Raw genomic sequence first — 12,505 nt, forward strand, 5'->3', positions numbered from 1 at the left:
ATCTCGTATCTCGGGGACGCACCACTGCTGTGGAGTTCGCAGACTGTCTCCCCCCGTCTGTTGCTGGAGCAGGAAGAGGGGGCACTCTTGCTTCCTCACCACCTTTCCTGTTGGAGAAACAGCCAAATGGCTCCCAGCCAGGCCGCTTGGTAAGCTTTGCGAAGAGCTGAATTCCTTTTCCAATCCCCAGGCGGCTATATTTCTAAGGGAATTTGCAAGAATAGAAATTGTTTTGATCTTCAATCAAGATACAGAAAGATTCACTCCCCCTACCTTCCACTTCTTCGATCCCCAGCCACGTTAAGTAACACCCCCTGTGGGAGAGCTGGCTCCCTCCCCCTCCCCGCCAGGAGGAGCAGCCCCCCAGGGCAGCCTGTTCTCCAGCTTCTGCGCCTGAGGCCCGTAATGTTTCCTTCTAACCTGCCCCTCTCTGCCTCCAGCTCCCCTTTCCATCTACTTTAACAAAAAAACAACATCTTCCAGGAGCCAATGTGTTGGACCTTGAGGGGCGAACTGGGGTGCATGGTACAGGGTTAGAAGAGAGTGCCTTCTTTCTGGAGAACCAGAAAAAGGAAGACGAAGGGAACTGCTATTTTTGAAAGCTCTGGGCTGGATCCTCTACCTACAACATTTACTCTTTGTAAAACCCTGAAACGTAGTTACAATTATTTCCATTTAACATGGACGGTAAACTGAGGGTCGAAGAGGTGAACTGAGATTTTAACACAAGCCCAGCATCGGAGTGAAGGAAAGGTTGCCTAGGGGACAGGATGAATGAGTAGATAAGTCACCTGGGAAGCAAAGCCTGCCCCAGGGCCAACAGCAATCATGGTTGTCAGCAGAAAACACCCCCCCCCCCACCCCTTCCCTGCCACCTCCTCAGAGAATTAGACTGACTGGGATTCTCTGGGCTTCTCCCGGCAAAGACAACTCTCCACCATTCTCCTTTCTCTTGCTGCTCCCATCAGTGGCAGACAAGGGCATCATCAGTAGAGATGCTTGAAGCCTGTATGACAACCCCCGCTGTCTAAAGCAGCCTTCTGTGCCCGCTGGGGAGCTCTCTCGGAAGACCCCCCGCTCGGGAAGGCCTGCTCCTGGAGTCTGGAGTGGGATCATCACCTAACTTTCTGCAACAGGCCCTCCTCACCCTGTTTGTTCTTTTCCAGAACCAGCTTCCATATGAACCAAGCCCGCAAGGTATAGAGGTGAGTGAGACCTTTGTTTATTTTCTTTCTTTCTCTGTGTTCTTGCCTAGTTTGCTCTGACTTGGGCCCTGGTGCGTATGATGTTGCTGGAGGCCCAGCGCCCCCAACAACCCCGCACCCACGCCTGACACATTGTGGATATTCGGTCAGATTAGCTACCCTGCCCGGAGTTGCCAGCTGCCGGACATGGCCTCTCGCCTCCACAGGAGGGAGAATGGGAGGGCAGCGGTGGGGGCAGGAGGGAAGCAGGAGGAGGCCCTTAGCTGGCAGGCCTGGTCTCTCGTGGGTGGGCTGCAGGAGAGGTGTCAGCATCGCCTGCGACTGAGATTTGACGCGAACCAGTGCCGCTCTTCCGCGGGAGAAGATCTGAAAGGTGAGGTGCTGGGCGATGTTCTTGTCTAGTCTTGCTGTTGTTCTTAGAGGCCCAGGTCAGCGCCCCCAGCCAGGGAGCCCCTCGGAGTCTCGGAGCAGTGTGGGGGTGTCACTGGGAGGCATTTTAAGGGAGTGGGAAAGGCGACTGGGGTTCAAACCCGAAGCTGATCCTTCAATGAGCGCCCTCTCCTCTGCCATGGGGTGGGGGGGCTCTCCGCTAGAGACCGGAGCAGGAGGGCAGGGCGGAGAGCACCAGCTGCTTGTGGGTAAAGGGGGTTCAGCTTCTGTCGCTCCGCCTGGTACAGAGGGCCTCCTCTGGAAAGCCCTGCCCCCTTCTGCGTTATTCTCCCACCTTTGGGGAGCACGGGGGTTCACCTCCCCTGGTGCCAGTGTGTGTGTGTGTGTATCCGGGAGGGCGGTGGGTGCAGACTGCGTGATTGGCGCTGCCGGCCCCTCTCCTTCCCCCCAAAACCTTCTTCAGACTGCCGTCTGCACTCCAGCGGAGGGTCAGACACAGTCTTTTCGACTCCAGAAGCCCCAGTCCCTCCCAGGCCAAGTGGGGCGTGGGTGAGGAATGCAAGGGGACACTGCAGAGCCATTAAGAGGCCACTGCAGAGCCATTAAGAGGCCTCTAGCATCTGGGACTTGAGTGGGCTTGGCTGCCAGGTTCGGGGAACCTTGAGCGCTGCTGAGAGGGCCCTGGGCATTCAAAGGGTAACAGCAGCACCAACCCAGACCAAGGAGCCCAGCGGCTTGAACTCACTTCCATGTTGTGTTTTGCGGCTCAGAGAGGTCCCTTGGCCCCGGTCTCCTAGGGTCATGGCCTCAAGGGCAGCAGGCAACTCATCGGAGGTTGGTGACAAGGGGCCTGCTGGACCTCGGCATCCTCTGGGGGTTAGAGCAGGGCGTGGACGGAGGGCCGGCGCTGTCCCTCCTGCTTGGCAGTCTGAGAATGTAGCCTTTTCCTGGTGAGCTCGTAGCACCTGAGACTGTTCTCTTCCCGCCACACACAGACTGCTCCGTCCACCCAGGCCTTCCAGGATCTTCATGCAAAGTAAGAATCCTAGAGCTATCAGCAGAGGAGGCCTGGGGACCCATCCAGAGCGCTGCCCCCTCCTTCCCTACAATCCACATGCAGCCCCATCTCCCCTCCTGGCCTCTGCCTCTCTGGAGACTCTCCCCAAGGAAAGCAGTGCCCCTTAGGGGCTTGGAGATCAGCAGAGGAGGAGGCACAAGGGGTGAGCGGGGCTTTGTTTATTAGCTAAAAGCAAATCCTGCTGGTGAGAAGTGCATTACAGCGGGCCGGGCAGCGACCTCCACAGCCTCCCTGCACCCACCGGCCTGCCCCTTGCTATTGTCTCTGAAGCTGGAGCCCGTCTCACCCTTCTGTGAGCCACGATGGACACTGCTGTGTGGGAAGAGGCTCGGTGCTAATAGAAGCCTGTTGCTTTTGCTGGTAACTGCCGGCCACCTGAGATGGGTATGTGGGGAGCTCTGGGCACATTTGCTGCCTGCCAAGGGGGATGCTTCTGTGGGACCGTGTGTTCCAAGAAGCAGCAAGCCCGTGAGTGCGTCAGGAACCGCATGGATCACATACGCCTGTGCCCTCTGGCCCGACCACTGGCCCGGGAGGCCGACTTCAACCACGTGCAGAGAAGCATGTCTGCATTGTGCTTCAGAGGACAGCGGAGGCAAGCTGCCTTGATCCCTGTCATTTTAGAGGAGTCAGCTAGCCGGACGTATGTACACCAGTGACTTGAGGCTGGAGGCTGCTTCCGTATCCATGCATGCATGTGTTTCATCAGGTGACGGTCACGTGGTACACAAGCGGCCATCCTCACGTGTACATTTCAGGCTCTTTGGTGCATCCCAGGTATTGTGCAGTCACCACACTCTGGTCTCAAAGATTTTTTTCACCCATTAAGTAATCACTGCCCACTCTCCACTCCTCCCATTCCCTGGCATCCTCGGCTCTGCTTTCTATCTCTGTGGATTTGCCTATTCTGAATATTTCATATAGGAGAAACGATACAATGTGTGACTCTCTGGCTGGCTTCCATGTAGCATCACATCCTGGCGGCTCATCTGTGTTGTAGGGCCGGTTGGGAGTTCGTTTCTTTTTATGGCTGAATAATGTTGCGCAGTATGGCTATACCACATTTTGTCTATCTGTCCATCTGCTGGGAGACCCTGGGGTTGTTTCCACCTTTTAGCCATTGTGAATAGCTGTGAACATTTGTGAATGAGTATTTGTTTGAGTGCCTGTGTTCAATTCTTTGGAGAAAATCCCTAGGGGTGGAATTCCTGGGTCATACGGTAACTGTGTTTCACTTTTTAAGGAAATACATTTTTATCTGACCCTTATAGCCTCCCTGCGTGCTAGACAGGGTTGATATTAGAGAGAATGCTTACCAAGCATCCAACTCATTACCCTGCACATAATATGGACTCAGTACATTTTTTAAAAAAAGATTTTATTAATTTACTTGATGCAGAGGGAGAAAACACAAGCAGGAGGAACAGCAGGCAGAGAGAGAGGGAGAAGCAGGCTCCCCATAGAGCACGGAGCCTGATGTGGGACTCGATCCCAGCACCCCAGGACCATGACCTGAGCCAAAGGCAGATGCCCTACTGACTGAGCCACCCAGGTGCCCCTGTGCTCGGTAAATTAAAAAATGTTATTATCAGATGTCGATACCGAGGCTCAGAGAGTGGAAGTGATTTGCTCAAGCATACTAAAAGTCGTAGAATCAGAGCAAAACCGAGGGCTTCCGGTTTTAAGTCTAGAGAGCGCATGTCCTGCAGTAGATTTCAGGAACTCATGCCATAGTTTTTGCCCTGAAAACAACCCCAGGAGTCTGAATTTCCCCATGGGCTCAGGGGACCTGCCGCATCCTGACCCAAGAAGAGATAGGACAACTGAGGAGAGAGCACTTCTAGTCGGCTGTCCCAACCCACAGCCCACCACACTGCTCTGCCCTCTCCCTGGGCCAGAGCCATGCGGTGGCAGCCGTGACAGCAGGTGGAGAGTGGCGCTGATTGTACCCGACAGGCGGCTGAGCTGTCACTTCCCCTGAGCTCGCACTGTCCCTACTGAGCCCCTCATTGTCCTGCCCTGCGGCCCATCTGCCAAAGCAGCTGCATTGAGCCTCCGCCTCGGGCAGCCTGGGGGAGCTTGCGACCCAGACTTGTCCACAACAGAAAGATCCATCTGCTTGTCTCTTCCCATCTGGGAGTTCAAGTGAACATCTCATGTCCGCATCTGTGTTAACTCACTACCGTCCCGCAGGGACTTGACCGGCCCCCTTGCTTCAGAGGACTTCATTGACTTTCCAGAAGTCAGGCAAGGGAGTAACAGCTCAAGTTCCTGCCCTGCTCTGGGATACCAAGAATAGGAACCCAGGAGAAGAGAGAGGTTACAGACTCAGGCAGGAAGGATCCAAGGAGCCATGTGGTTTACCCCTGCCTTGGGGCAAGATTAGGCCCAAATTCCAGGGATCAGACTGACTCCCACCATGAGAGCAGACACGTCTCTGACAGGAGGTGGGAGGGAGAAGCGGCAGACGGCCTGTCCTGGGAGACTTGGTAATTGTTTTGTTTCTTTAACCCATCTACAGTCCCAGCCCTGAGATCCTGCCCTTTTGCCCTCCCTACCCCCCCTTCTTGCTAAAAAGTCTGTGGTTTGACTGCTTCAAAAAAGTGGACACCACTCCCAGATTTTGTGGTTCTGAAAATGTCAAGACCAGTTGGGAGCTTTTTTTTTTTTTTTTTTTTCCCTCCTCTGGAATGAAGGATGGAGAAGAGCCCCAGAGAGGCATAGTTTTAGGGAAATTGTGAGCCTTAGGGGAAAAGTCTAGAGGACTTCCCTAAGAACAGAGGCTTCTGAGTTTTTATGATAGCTCCATTGATTCTGAAGGACCCAAATGTCAGGAGAGAATGAGTGGTCTCGTGTAAGGAACACTGGCCTGGAGGGAAGGAAAAGAGGTTGGCAGGGGGCTCCTGGGAGGCCCCTTGACCTAGATGGTGGTTATATGGGAGTTGCTTTCCTCAAGCTTTCCATTTGTATTTTGTGCATTTTTATAGATGTGCATTATAACACTTTAAGATAAAGAAGTTTAAAGAGAAAGAATCCGGCCTAAGGGTCAGAATATCTGGCTTCTGTCTTGGCTCTTCTGCTTATTTGTTATGACGTCACAGGGTGATCAATTTCATCTCTCTGGTCCTCAGTCTCCGCATCTATGAAATGGGGTCAACAGATCAAAACGCTCAGGAAGGCTCTGAGGACAGACTTGAGATTTTGGATGTTTTTGGTGCCTTATAAACTGTAAAGCATGATTTTGTGTAAAATATTGTTTTGGTTTAGGAAGAGCCAGATCAAGGCAGATATCTCCAGGAAAGCAGGGGCTGCTGATGGGAACGGGGCCAAGGAAAGATCAGTGACTGTGCTCTGGATTTGGGTGAAGGTTAGGGTGCTAGTTTCCTAAGGCTGCTGGTACATATTACCAAAAGTGGGGTGGCTTAAAACGACAGAGATTTATTCTTCCACAGTTTCTAGAGGCCTGAAATCCAAAATCAAAGTATCGGAGGGACCACGCTTCCTTTGAAGACTCCAGAGAAGGATCCTTCCCCGCCTCTCCCTACTTTCTGGCGGCCCCCAGCATTCCTCGGCACTCCTTGGCTTAGAGTTTATCACTCCTATCTCTGCCTCCAACTTTCCATGGCCTCCTTCTTTGTGTGTCTCTGTCATTGGCTTTAGGACTCACTCCAGTCCAATGACTTCATTCTAACTTAGTTATATGTGCAAAGATCCTATTTCCAAATAAGTTCATGTTCATGGGCTGTAGGGGTTAGGACCTCAACATATGTTTTTGAGGAACACAATTCAACTCACTGCAGAGGTATTCTGGGTGGAGAGAGAGAGAGAATCTGGACCCAGGCCCCATATCCACCATTTTGTGGCCTTGAGTGTTGGCTTCTCCAGTCTAAAGGAGAAAGGAAGTAGGAAATGAGAATTGATTGAATGCCTTGTAATGTGCTATAAGGGCATGGTGAGGTTGATGGTGTCATCCCTACTTTGCAGAGAAGGAGGTGGAGGCTGGAGAAAGACGTGAAGGTTACTCAACCCCACTGTAATAAGAAAGGTTTCCAGGAATATGAGAGGGGATGGAGTGTGTGTTGACCCCTTCGGGGTTCAAATGCAATACAGTCAAAGTCTTATGATTTCATAAAATACCAGAGAGTTGATTCCTGTCCCCTAGTGAATTAAAGGATAGGAGATTAAAAAAAATAAACTGCCGTTGAAACCAGAAACCAGGACTCATACTGCCTTGTGGAAAAGATGAAGTGTGCTAGATCCAAGACAGGATGCACAGCGATGTACCTCCCTCTGGGCAGGGGCCTGTGGCTGCGGCCAGGGCTCAGAGCCCTGCTTTGGTTATGTCACACGGACACCAGGAACAGGACAGAGTCAAATCTCTGCTCTGTCGGCAGCTACAGAGGTCCCTGGCTCCAGCCCTGAAGTGTTCTGACCCTTGAGGGCTATGACATCGGTTCCCATCTTGGTGTTTAGTGTTGCTATTGGATTATCTGTGGGTGGTCAGCCTGTCCATGTGTCCCCCTCCGACTGAGAGATCCACAGAGACCATCTGGGAAGCCTTCAGCCCAGCCCACTATTTAGGCACCTTCTAAATGCAAGCACTGTGCTCAGGGTGTAGAAGAGAGATGGGTTTTCCCCACTGGAAGGAATTGGCCCTATTTCCGGGAGACATTTCCTCTCTCCAACCCACTGGCCAGCTCCGTCCCTGGGGCCCAGCTCCCCAGCAGGTGAGAATTGATCTCTTGCTCTGACCCTTTCCTGGGGCCACCGTTGGAGCTGCCAACCATTCTGGTCAGAGCCCCAGGTGCAGGGGAAAGGAAAAAAGCAGTGATGTTTACTCATCTAACAACTCTGAATAGAACCTTTCAGAAGGCCTTTGGGCCAGGCAGCCTGCAGAAACTGCCGCCCAGTACACCAACAGCCTCGGAGAAGCTGTCCATGGCAGCAGCTCCCTTCCAACAGATCGTTCTCCAGAGAAGGCTAGTGATGTCCCGGTCTTTGCTCTCCACTGCTCTGGTTGCATTGGACGGGCCCAAAGGAGCCACAGCTTTTGGAATTCCAGAGGGCCTCTTGGATCAGTGGCTCCCGAACTTAGATCTGTCTCAGAATCACCTAGGGCAGGGCTTCTCCGACTTCTCTGTGCGTCAGTATCAGCTGGAGGGTTGTTAAAACCAGATTGCGGGAGTGGTGGGGGGGGCGCCTGAGTGGCTCAGTCAGTCAGGCATCGGGTTCTTGATTTCGGTTCAGGTCATGATCTCAGGGTTGTGAGATAGAGCCCCATGGTGGGCTCTAAGCTCAGCGGAGAGTCTGCTTGTCTCCCTCTCCCTCTGCCTCTCCCCCTACTGTCTCTCTCTCTCTTTCTCTGAAATAAATAAATCTTTGGGGATGAAAAAAAACAGGATTATGTGGTCCCATCTCCCACATCTCTAATGAGTCTGGGGCAGAGGGAGAATTTGCATTAATAAGAAGTTTCCAGGTGTTGATGGCAGCGGTCTGCAGAGTAAGGACACCTGTCTAGAGCCAGGGTCTCAGGCCCTGGAAGGCAGGGCATTCTTAGAATAGAGCAGGGCCCAGGAATCTGCCTGTTTAAGAGGCTTGCAGGTGAGGTGAGGCACAAGGATTAGGAAACCCATGCTTTATATCTGCATTGTTATATTGGACCCCCAATGACACAATCAGGGATGCTGAGGAGATGGGTTTTGAACCCAGTTACAGCAAGGACAGTGACATAGAGAGAGACATCGCTGTCCTTGGCAGCAAGAGGATAAAAGGCCTGTGAAATGAGAGTTCATTGCTGAGAGCCAGCTGGGGCCCTCCGAGGTAAGTGACCATCAGGTGCTTTGCTTTTTTAATGGGGTCAACCTCGGATAAAGCTGGTGGTCCTGCTTATATGCTGGGACTTTGCTCAGCCTGATTAAGGGGTGCTACCCACTTCCCTTGCCTTTGAGTTCAGAACCAGATAAGACGCTTATATCTTCTTTCTCCCCATGGTTCCCCTCTTCCTGCAATGGCTGATGTCAATTTCCCTCTGAGATTAGGAGGGAAAGGAGCTGGACTCCTTATTAGCTACTTGGAGCATCTTACCCTATCTGGGGCTTGGCCTGGCAAACTCCCACAGGGCAGGGAGACAGAAAAGAGCCACGCTCTGCCCCTGGCATGGCTCAGGCACTTGCTAGGGGAGCCCACCATGGGGACCTGCAGGGGTCTATACTGGCAGGCAGAACAGGGGATACAGCAGGTGATGGGCCAGGGACCCTTAGACCTGGGGGTACCAAGGCAAAAGGACCAGGTTGTCCCTGCAGGTGGGGCACAGGAGACATGGGCTACTCAGATAGATGAGGAAGTCATGGCAGCCCATTCGGTTGAGGGGCTTTAGCTGCTCTTAGGACTCTAGGTCTTGAGGAAGAAATGGAAAAAGCAGAGAGGGTAAATTGGTGTCTGCTCCCATGCTAGGTCTAGTGGACGGTGGTCACTAACTGGAGTGCTGGGCCAAGGGGGATTTGAGCTCTGGGTTCAGCAGAAAAAGTAGGCAAGAGTGGTGTGCTTGACCAACAACGGCTACCATGGGGGCCTCGGGGCAACATGGCATCTCTGGGCAGGAACACACAGCTCTGTGTAGACTGGTGGAGAGGGGGGTGCCTGGGTGGCTCAGGAGGTGAAGTGTCTGCCTTCAGCTCAGGTCATGATCCCAGGGTCCAGGTATTTAGCCCCACATCTGGCTCCCTGCTCAGCAAGGGGCCTGCTTCCCCCTCTGTCTCCACCTCTCCTCCAGTTGTGTGCGCGCTCTCTCTCTCTCTCTCTCTCAAATAAATAAAATCTTTTTAAAAAAATGCACTGATGGAGACGCTTAGGTCTTCAGGGTAGAAGAAAAGGGGTCTCAAGGGCAAGGCAGAAAGCTTCTTGTCACAAGCCCGGCCGAGGTCAGGCAAATGAACAGCCAGGGCCTTGATGCACAGACGCAGGGTTCTGGGCTCCAGTGGCTTTAATCCCTCCTGCCCCAGGGCCCAGACCCGGGACCCAAGACTGTGCGTGGCCCCTGCTGAAGTGGAGACCAGGCGAGGCCACCTGTTGAGCCAACCTGGTTGATATATGACACATTCCAGAAAGCAGACAAATGGGTTCCTTGGGGCTCCCAAGTCCTGTTGGCAGTTTTGTCCTCTCAGCCCTAACCTTATCTGCCTAGGCTCTGCTGAGGGACTTGCTGGGCCTGGACAAGTCATTTGGGAAGCGTCTGAGATCAGAAGAAAAATAACAGAGCTAGGATCTGGGAGACACATTAATTTTTCCATCCTGTGTCCTGACACCAGTTTTTCCATAGGGGAAATTGAGGCCATGCTTCTGCCTCCTTCTTGACCTCTGTGGCCCTGGCTGGGCTCCTGACCTTGGTGCCTTATCTCAACCTTTAGAAGACAGTGTGCATCCGCTCAGGCCAGGCTTAACCCCGAGATCTCCCACCCGTGCTGCCCTCAGGCGTCTGGTTCCTCTGCAACCCTGGGCTGCTGCTTCAGGCCCGTGCACATTCCTATCTGAGGACAGAAGGGGTCGTGATGGGCTCACAGTTCAGTCCTGGAGCTGCAGCCTGGAGCTCAGCAAATGGAGGGCCCAAACGGATGTCGTGCGGCAGCCTGGGGGACATGTCTGGTCTCAGGGTTCCTGGGGTCTGAGCAGGAGGAAGACAGCTCCTTCCATTCACAGCCCCCTCAACCCCAGCAAATAGCAAAGCTGTGGAGAGCAGCCTTGGACCTGCACCCAGACTAAAAATCGCCCATTGGGAGCACTGCTTCTTCCCAGGCTGGTTCCCTGAGAAGCCCCGCATTTCTTCATCAGGGGCACAGGGCCCTGGTCAGATTTTCTCTCCTCCTCCATGGGACACCGCCTACCCTACCCCAGGGAAGCTTGGGAAGTGGCCTTTCCAGCTCCTCCTCCCTGGCTCCCCCACCCACCCATCTCCAAACTTGGAGGACCTAGGTCTTTCTATTTAAAGATGTCTGCATGCAGAACACACAGGTGGTCCCCAGAGTGGGGGTGGGTGGGCGGACAGGTGAGATGGGTTAAAGGGATCGAGTGCACATGTACCGAGGTGGGCACTGAGCACCTGATCCGAACAGAACACTGTATGTTAACTCTACTGGAATGAAAATTTTAAAAAACAGGTGCCAATCAGCCAAAGCAGCCATAAGGACCTTATTTGCTATAAAACTGTACAACTGAGATTGTGATCACCCACCTCAAGAATATGGGTAGAAAAAAAGGAAATATCTCTGTGGAAATGGACAGGAGGAAACAGGATCACATATCACATATCACATATCCCCAGCGGCTTTTAAGCCCTTTCTACCAGGGTAAAAATAAAAGCCGGGCAGTGGCCGACTCACAGGACAGAGCAGACAAGTGATGCCTCCAGTTCCCACTCGTCTGGCGGGAGCAGTGGGGGGCGGTGGCATCTGTGCCTCTTAACCGGACCGGGCATTTCTTGTGATCAGGAACAATGTCCTCACAGCCTGATAGATCGACAGGGCCTAGGGGTGTCAGTCTCATGGTAGAGGTCAATAAGCATTTCACTCCCTCATTCATCTGTTTCAGCAACATTTGCTGAGTGTCCTGATGGGCCGCGTATGGGGACTACAATGACAGGACAGTGGAGTCCCTGCTTTCCAGGAGCACACGACGAGAGAAAGATATGAACATATAAAGTTACAAAAGAGCGTCAAAAATTCCCTGTCAGCTCTGCTGGAGTGGACAGCTAGCCAAGGCTTCCCAGGGAGCCTCGAAGGTTCCAGAGGTCAGGTGTTGATGCAGAGAAGGATGGGGCAGGCAGAGAAGGCCGACTGTGCCGTTCCTCGGAAGCAGGAAGGTATTCCCTGGGTGGCTGGACTGAAATAGAAGTGGAGGAGCCATCTCCTTCTTGTCACCCCTCTCTGATCCCTTCACTGTCACCTCTGGGTAGTGTGGCAGGGGCTGGTGGCGTCTGTCTCTGGTCCTTCCCTGGGAGAGACGGAGCTCAACGGTCCTTCCGCCTTCGTCTTGTTGGCTTTTGTCCGGCCTCCTCCTCTTTCAACCCCATGCTTACTGGAGAAACAGAAAGGTCCAGTTAGGACAGGGCGAATATTTGGTATCATGGCTGAGCGCAGAGACTTTGGGGCAAGACTTTCTGAGGTCACTTAGCAGCTCTGTGATCAGAGGAAACTCCTCTCTGTGCCTCAGTCTCCTAATCTGTAAAATGGGGGAAACAGTAGTGCCTACTTCATAGGGTTCCTGTGAAAAGGAAATCAGATGTGAAACCCTCAGCAATAGCAGGCGGCACGTGGGGAAGAGCCAGCAGGTGCTCAGACCATCGCCACACCCACCGCTGCTCCTCTGGTTGTGGAAGTCTGTGGAAGTCTGAGGGTGCTCTCTGCGAGGCGCTCGCAGCATCTCTCCTCACAGACTGTAGAACAGACTGCCCTCAGCCAGTTGTTCTAAGACTTCTGTGCACACCTCGATTCTCTGGGGGAACTGTCCAGGCAGCCAAGGGGATGCTCTGGCTTGGGGTCCAGGACTTTGTAATTATAACCACCTCTCCAGGGGTTTCTCAAGGACATCAAGGACTGAGAGCTTTGCGGAGGCCAAGCGTGTCCCCTTTCAGGTTCCAGGACGTGCCCTTCTGGGTCTATCACTCCTGCCACTCAGGGCTGGATTAACTGGGGCTCTGTTCCCTAACAGAAGCAGACCTGCAGGAGGGACTTACACGTTTTTTTGCATCTTTTTGGCCATAGGGGAGGGACGGATCCAATTTGTGGTGATGGGGAGGGGTCAATGCAAATGATCTCCATCAATGTGAACTGGACGCCAT

At 53.1% G+C, this 12,505-nt stretch overlaps 1 long non-coding RNA gene across 2 annotated transcripts in view; it reads right to left on the minus strand.

Moving 5' to 3' along the window:
- Positions 1–9,511: 9,511 nt before the first annotated feature.
- Positions 9,512–12,505, minus strand: part of LOC116576570 — a 48,189-nt gene continuing 45,195 nt past the window's right edge. For both annotated transcript variants that reach the window (XR_004280208.1, XR_004280209.1), the window contains exon 5: positions 9,512–11,742. This is a non-coding gene — a long non-coding RNA (uncharacterized LOC116576570). The remainder of the gene's footprint in view (positions 11,743–12,505) is intronic.

This window comes from Mustela erminea, chromosome 17 (genome assembly GCF_009829155.1).
Source record: "Mustela erminea isolate mMusErm1 chromosome 17, mMusErm1.Pri, whole genome shotgun sequence".
NCBI lineage: Eukaryota > Metazoa > Chordata > Mammalia > Carnivora > Mustelidae > Mustela > Mustela erminea.